Genomic DNA, 6,838 nt, shown 5'->3' on the forward strand with positions numbered 1-6,838 from the left:
GACTTGTTGGCGCCTCGCCTGGAAACTTGATAAATTTCTTCTGCCATAGAATGAACTGGCGCTTGACATCTCCAAGTCTTTTCACCCCTTCAGGTGTAGCAATGTCAATGTCCAGGTTCTCAAACCCTTGGACTATCTCCTCCACCGTCACACGAGCATAGCCATCTTGAATGGGGTTGTTGTGGTGGAGTGCTCCAGGTGGTAAAGCACTGCCGATGGCTACCTTCATGGACATGTTCCCGATAGGATAATACAGATGACATGCTTTCATCTCCTTTATATCGTCCACGGGGTAGCGAGGAGGCTCCGGTGCAGTAATTTCGACCACCAGAGGCTCCGGTGCGGTCATTTATATCGTGGGTGCACCAGCCGGTGAGGCCTCCGTGGAAGCCACGCTGCTTCTTCTCTGCTGGCTTCCGAGATCCATTGGATGATCTTCGACATGCTGCGCCCGAGCTGCATCTCTTTCGGCGACTAGTACACTCACGGTTTTCTTCATCACATCCATTTCGATTACCAACTTCGCCACAACATCTGCATCCCGATCCATCTTTCTCTTACGGCTTCTGTAACCGTACGGGTCATCGTTCCGGGGGAACCCTATTTTCCACGGAATGGGCCCCATGCCTCGTATACGTCCTCCGTGTTCAGGATTCCCGAGGGCTTTTGTCAGGGCGTCGTTCTCTCTGTTGAACCTGATCCTCCCCTCTTGAGCCTCCCTCATTGCCTCAATAAGCTTTTGGGTGGGTGTAATTATTTTGCCCTGATAAACACACTCCCCTGTCTCCGGGTTCAGCGATCCCCCATGCCCGTACCACCAGCTTTTGGCCCTTGGGTCCCATCCCTCCGTACCTGGACGGATTCCTCGCGCCCTCAGCTCGTTCTCCATCTTCTCCCACTTAGGCTGCCAAAAGCGATACCCTCCTGGCCCCATTTTATGATTGTACTCCTTCTTGGCCGCATTTTCCTTATTTTTTCTCGATAGTTCAAGGAACTGCTCCGATTTCTTTTGCTTCACAAATTCTGGCCAATCATGTTGCAGTTTCTCATATTGTCCTATGAAATCCGGAGTCTTGCCCTGGTTGACAAAGTCATGGGCTAGATTTTGCTTGTATTTCCGGAATGCGTTGGCCATCCTAGAAAGAGCGAACTGTTTGACTAGCTTGCGCCTCTCCTTGTTTTCCGCAATCTTGTTACCCTCCTCATCGTATTTGCGGTATTCCGGAGGTAGAACGAAATGTTCCATAAGCTTGTTGAAGCAATCTTTTTTTTCTCTCTTATCGACAAAAGTGAAACCAACACGTGCCTTCTTTGGCTCATTCCACTCCTGGCGGGTGATCGAGACGTTGTCTCTAACAACGGCTCCGCATTGGCTGACAAACTTGGTGGCGTTCTTTGGCCCCCTCTTCCCGCCTCTTTCCGCCGACCCCCTCTTCCCTCCTCGTCTTCCCGCCATTTCTTCCCTGTCTTCCCGCCTCTTTCTTCCCACCAATTGTTTCCCGCCAATTTCTTCCGGCCTCTTTCTTCCCGCCAATTTTTTCCCGCCAATTTCTTCCCGCCACTTTCTCCCCGCCTCTTTCTTCCCGCCTCCTGTCTTCCCGCTCCCATTTTTCCCGCCATTTGTCACTACATATAGGTAGCCCGGCTTGGCCAGCATCACATCTCTACAATCTCTCATCACTCTCTCATGGCTTCCACCGCACCCACTCTAACCTACCAGCAGGTGGAGGAGCTTTGCGCCTCGAACTACCCTTGCCCTCCGGGCTACCGCGTCCCTGCCGGCTGGAGCCTAAGCGCCGGCGGCGTGCCGGTCCCTCCCGTCCCTCAGGGTACTGCGCGCCGGGCGGCCATCACGAACCACTACTACCTCGACCTCACGCCGGAGCAGCGGATGAATCCCCGCTGGCATCCCGATAACCAGCATACTTGGGACGCCTTCTTCATCAATCGGCGTGAGAGGGCGCTCGCCAGGTATGAGGAGGACGGTCTGCCTCCTGGAAACTTCCACGAGGCCGGCCGTCGGCTATGGTGGTACGGCCGGACTCTGCAGAGCGTCATGGACTACATCACGGCCGGCGATATCCCCCGCCTGCGCTACCCTCAGTTCGAGCCACGAGCGCCGCCCGACGACAGCAGCGACGACGGCAGCGACGACGCTGGCAACTTAGAAGGCGACGACTACCAGTACAATGGCGGCGGCTATGAAGACTACGAGTATGCATATTATACGCCTAGGCAGGAGTATGACTAAATCACTCCAAATTTCAAGTATGTAGGAGTATGACTTAGTCACTCCAAATTTCCTGTATGCAGGAGTATGACTTAGTCACTCCAAATTTCATGTATGCAGGAGTATGACTTAGTCACTCCAAATTTCATGTATCATCAGTGCTATCTCGAGTCAATTGAATCATTCGAAAATGGACACCAAACACATCACGGGTAATATAATTCACATGATTCATTCAACAAAGTTTGGTACAATAAATTATTACACATCATTTCTTCCCTTGTGTCCCTGCTTGCTTACGATTGTGCCGTATCCATGGAGCATCCTCATCATTTAACTTAATGCTTGGGTCGGTGTTCACTTTGAAGGGCGGAATTTCAGCAAACATATTATAATCTATGACATGTCTGTCTTGTCCTCCCCTCCCACGATGTTTCTTTTCCCTGAAAGAACAATGTGGCGCTTTGGATCATCGAACGATGTACTGATCATTTTCTTATCTTTCCGTTTCCTCGGTTTGCTACTCATGTCCTTCACATAGAAAACCTGAGCGACATCTTTCGCTAGGACGAATGGTTCGTCAAGATAACCAAGATTGTTGAAATCCACCATTGTCATTCCGTATTGCTGGTCCACCTTTACCCCACCTCCTGTTAGCTTGAACCATTTGCAGGAACAAAGGGACCCTAAAGGAGGGTCCATAGTCAAGTTCCCATATCTCCTCTATGTAACCATAATATGTGACCTTTTGCCCATTCTCGGTTGCTGCATCAAAGCGGACACCACTGTTTTGGTTGGTGCTCTTTTTATCTTGGGCGATCGTGTAAAATGTATTCCCATTTATCTCGTACCCTTGGAAAGTCGTTATAGTCGAAGATGGTGTCTTGGCCAACATGTACAGCTGATCTACAACCTTATTGTCACTCATTAAATGTTTTCTCAACCAACTGCCGAAAGTCTCCATGTGGGCCTTCCTAATCCAGGATTCGGGCTTCCCGGGGTTGTCCGAGCGTAAAATATTCTTGTGTTTCTCAAAGTACGGAGCAACCAAGCTGGAATTGGTCAGAAGCTGTGTGGTGTGCTTCGATCGAGAGAATGGCCGTCCATACATATCATTGATTTCCTTCCGATCGTGCCTTTTCCACTTAGTCTCCCCTCGTGCCGCGATTGAGGAAGACCAATCGGCTTAAGGTCGGGAACAAAGTCAACACAAAACTCAATTACCTCCTCATTTCCATAGCCCTTGGCGATGCTTCCTTCCTCGGCCTAGCACGGTTACGAACATATTTCTTTAATACTCCCATGAACCTCTCGAAGGGGAACATATTGTGTAGAAATACAGGACCGAGAATGGAAATCTCATCGACTAGGTGAACCAGGAGGTGCGTCATAATATTGAAGAAGGATGGCGGGAACACCAACTCGAAAGCGACAAGACATTGGATCACATCGTTACGTAACCGTGGTAGAACTTCTGGATTGATTACCTTCGAGAGATTGCATTGAGGAATGCACATAGCTTCACAATGGCTACTCGAACATTTTCCGGCAGGAGCCCCTCAAAGCAATCGGAAGCAATTGCGTCATAATCACGTGGCAGGTCGTGAGACTTCAGGTTTTGGAACTTTTTCTCCGCCATGTTTATTATTCCCTTTATATTGGACGAGAATCTGACGGGACCTTCATACTGCTCAGGCATTCAAAAAAGATGACCTTCTCTTCTTTGGTCGAGCGTAGGCGGCACGACCTTGAAACCGTTCCGGATGCTGGTCATCGGGGTCTTTCAAACTTTGCTGGTCCTGCCGTGCTTCCTTTGTATCATTTGACTTCCCATACACGCCCAAGAAGCTTAGGATGTTCACGCAAATATTCTTCGTAACGTGCATCACGTCGATTGCAGAGCGGACTTCTAGGACTTTCCAATATTCTAGCTCCCAGAATATAGATTTCTTCGTCCACACGCCTACGTGCCCGTCAGCCTCCCTTCGGAACTGATTGTCCGCCAGGACCCTTTCCAAAGATGACTTTCAAACCCTTGACCATATCAAATACCTCGGTACCGGTGTGTTCCGCAGGCTTCGGCCGGTGATCTGCCTTGCCGTTGTAATGCTTGCCTTTCTTTCTTCTTGGATGACCTTTCGGAAGAAATCGACGATGCCCAAGGTACACGTTCTTCTTACAATTTGGCAAATGTACACTTTCGGTCTCATGTAAGCGGTGCGTGCATGCATTGTATCCCTTATTTGACAGTCCCGAAAGGTTACTAAGAGCAGGCCAATCGTTGATGGTTACGAAAGCAACGCTCGTAGGTCAAATTCCTCTTCTTTGTGCTCATCCCACACACGGACACCAGGTCTGCCCCACAGCTGTAAAAGTTCATCAACTAATGGCCTTAGGTACACATCGATGTCGTTGCCGGGTTGCTTCGGACCTTGGATGAGCAACTGGCATCATAATGAACTTCCGCTTCATGCACAACCAAGGAGGAAGGTTGTAGATGCATAGAGTCACGGGCCAGGTACTATGGCTGGAGCTCTGCTCGCCAAAAGGATTCATGCCATCCGTACTTAGACCAAATCTTATGTTCCTTGCGTCATTGCAAAATCTTTGAACTCTCTGTCGATCTTTCTCCATTGCGTTCCATCTGCGGGGTGTCTCAACTCCCCGTCCGACTTACGGTCCTCTTTGTGCCATCGCAACAACTTGGCATGCTCTTTGTTCTGAACAGACGTTTCAACCGTGGTATTATAGGAGCATACCACATCACCTTGGCGGGAACCCTCTTCACGGGTTTACGGCCCTCAACATCGTCACCAGGGTCATCGCCTCGATCTTATAACGCAATGCGGTGCATACCGGGCATTCATTCAAATTCTCGTATTCACCGCGGTAGAGGATGCAGTCGTTGATGCATGCATGTATCTTCAGAACCTCTAAACCTAGAGGGCAGACAACCTTCTTTGCTTCGTACGTAGTGGCGGGCAACTCGTTATTCTTTGGAAACATATTCTTCAACATTTTCAGCAAGTTTTCAAATGCCGAGTCAGCTACACCTGCCTGTGCCTTCCATCTCAGCAAATCCAGTGTGCAGCCCAGCTTTTTCAGACCATCATCGCATCCGGGGTACAGCGCCTTCTGTGATCCTCTAACATGCGATCCAAATTCTCCCTCTCTTTTTCAGTTTCGCAGCGTCTCCGTGCATCAGCAATGGTCCGACCAAGATCATCAACGGGATCATCACGTGCCTCTTCTTCACCTTCCCCTTCATCGTCCCCTTCACCTTCAGCATCCTCCATGAAAGTATCACCGAAATGAGCAAGATAGCTTTCATCGATGAAATCATCCCCTTCTTCATCTTCTTCCATTATAACCCCTCTTTCTCCATGCTTGGTCCAACAATTATAGCTTGGCATGAATCCGTGCCGAAGCAGGTGCATGTGAACATCTCTTGAGGAAGAGTAACCCTTCTGATTCTTACATTTAACACATGGACAGATAACAAAACCCTCCTGCTTGTTCGCATTAGCCACTACGAGGAAATCTTTCAAACCCGCACTGAACTCGCCGGAGAGTCGGTTACCGTACATCCATTGTCGATTCATCTGCATTATTATAATATAAAATATATAATTAACCATCATGCATTTGTTAAACTAACTAGCTACAAACAATATAAATTAAACAATGAACTAATGCACATTTTATCAACGACACATCAAAGGTTCAAGTTGCTAACCGCGATCGAGGAGGAAAAAATAAATGAGAAAGCTCAAGTGTGGCTCCAACACTTCATATCATGTTTGTTTCATGCTCTTGGGGCATTTCATCAAACACCTTATGTGCATAAGAGGAACCAAAATCAAACCTAACACCCACTTGTGAAGCTTGTGAAGAGAATGGCACCAAATGGCTAAGTGTTGGCTGCTGGATGGGTATATATAGGGGAGGGGCTTTAGTCCCGGTTGGCCTGGCCAACCGCGACTAAAGGCCTTCGGGCACCTTTAGTCGCGGTTGGCCTGGCCAACCGCGACTAAAGACCCCCCACGTGCACCGGCTGGCCACCGAGCGCCCTGGGCCCAGGCCTTTGGTCGCGGTTCTCCTCCCGAACCGCGACTAAAGGTACCATTTGTCGCGGATCCTGCAGCATCGCGACTTATGGGGCTCACCCGAAGCCTGTTTTTCCACCAGTGTACACCCATACAAGCATGAACCAGGTGTTATGTGTGCTACTCTAGCTGCCACATGACAGGTGCCAGGTCCTAATAGTATGGAAAATGTAAGGGTCGAACCAGCCGGTTATTGGCATTAGGGGGAGACACAAGATTTGGATGTGTGCACGTACCAATGCAACTGTGGCATGGCCCCATGATCCGCGGGGACATTAATCGATGTGGGGGCTCTACTAGAAAAACAGTACATAGATGTCATGCCCGTGGCGCACCCTGCGGGTGGTGCGCCACGTCTACATAGTTCTGGCGCAACATGCCTATTTTCCCTCGCCTGGCTAGCAGGTCCGCCCACCCTTAGCCGTGGTGCACATGTATTTGATGCGCCACGGCTATATAGAAAATTAAAAATTAAAATTTGGTAAAAGAAATTGATAAAAAA

The 6,838-nt window shown here is 49.2% G+C and overlaps 1 long non-coding RNA gene across 1 annotated transcript; it reads right to left on the bottom strand.

The window, feature by feature from the left end:
* Window positions 1-5,614: 5,614 nt before the first annotated feature.
* On the bottom strand, window positions 5,615-6,405 carry LOC139834174 (uncharacterized). The gene is made up of 2 exons (XR_011749611.1): window positions 5,967-6,405; window positions 5,615-5,832 (listed from the first exon to the last, which is right to left on the bottom strand). It is a non-coding gene; the product is annotated as an uncharacterized lncRNA (long non-coding RNA).
* Between the last annotated feature and the right edge of the window lie 433 nt (window positions 6,406-6,838).

This window comes from Lolium perenne, chromosome 7, assembly GCF_019359855.2.
Source record: "Lolium perenne isolate Kyuss_39 chromosome 7, Kyuss_2.0, whole genome shotgun sequence".
In the NCBI taxonomy this organism is placed as follows: domain Eukaryota; kingdom Viridiplantae; phylum Streptophyta; class Magnoliopsida; order Poales; family Poaceae; genus Lolium; species Lolium perenne.